Source organism: Myotis davidii, unplaced genomic scaffold (genome assembly GCF_000327345.1).
Source record: "Myotis davidii unplaced genomic scaffold, ASM32734v1 scaffold575, whole genome shotgun sequence".
Lineage (NCBI taxonomy): Eukaryota > Metazoa > Chordata > Mammalia > Chiroptera > Vespertilionidae > Myotis > Myotis davidii.
This window is the reverse complement of record NW_006290306.1, coordinates 2482157-2483408: the sequence shown is the minus strand read 5'-3', so window position 1 is coordinate 2483408 and position 1252 is coordinate 2482157.

Sequence of the window (1252 nt, the reverse complement as noted above, 5' to 3'; positions counted from 1 at the left end):
TCTGAGCCCTTACATTTCTCCTTCCCAGAGCCAGGTACTATTTTCTTGTGGCATATTTTAAACATTTAAGAATATATATGTGCGCCTGTGTGTTCACACGCACATAGAAATGGCAGCATATCATAACTGCTATTCTGCATCTTGCTTTTTTCACGTAATAGTCTATCTTGGAATTTGTTCCTTATTAATATCTATAGAGGTGCTTCATTCTTTGTAGCTATATGAAGTGCTCTTTAAACCTCCTCCTAGAACATAACTGGTTGGAAATTATAATCTTGCCTGAGCTACTCACCTCAAGGCATCCTGGGAGTTGTAGTTCTTGATCAATGTAGTCTTGCTTGGAAAACAGAACTTGAGCAGAAGATACACGTTGGAAACTGAAGTGCCCTTCCAACAGCACTGTCAGAGGACAAATTGTACAGTTTATGCAAGTTCCTATCCTTTTACCCAAAAGCAAATTATTTATTAATTAAACCACCAAGATATCTACCAGCAATGAGATACCCAGGGCTGGCATCAGGAAATCAAGATCATCTGATTCAACCCCACCCTGCACCCATTTTAGTAGACGACCACAGGCAGGACACACACACACACACACACACACACACACCACCCCACACTACTCTTCCTTACAGCACTGCTTTGGTCTCCTATATCCCAAATCACCCTTAATAATTATGTGACAAACTACTACTTAGAAAGTTCTCTCATAAACTGATGGGTCAGAAGAGACAGGAATATCAAATCAACTCACACTGAAGTGTGTATAACTGATTGCAATGTTAACTCATTTGTTAAACCAAAAAGATAAATAAATGGAAGATTTTTTCAAGATGCTGGAGGCAAGAATGATTCTCAGAAACTCTTTTCAGATAGCTAAGGTTCCCCTTTGGTCCTCCCACCTCATAGCCAATATCTCCCCCAGTCCAGACATGACCACTCTCCCAAACCTTTTCCATGCATTTACATGTATATTTTTATAAAATCTAGGAATTAGCTCATTGTGTGAGTTTTACCTAAAGGTCCTGTAGACATTATTTTGCAAATTGTTTTTTTTCACTCAATATTTTTGGAGTTTTTTTCTACAATACATAAAGATTGGCCTCACATTATTTTTTACTACCACATGGTATTCAAACACTGTGTCTTACACTTTAACATGCATTCGAATCCACTAGAGATCTTGTCCTGCATTTCTAAAAAGTGTCCAGCTCAAAAAAATCACACTTTGAAGATCAAATATATAGAT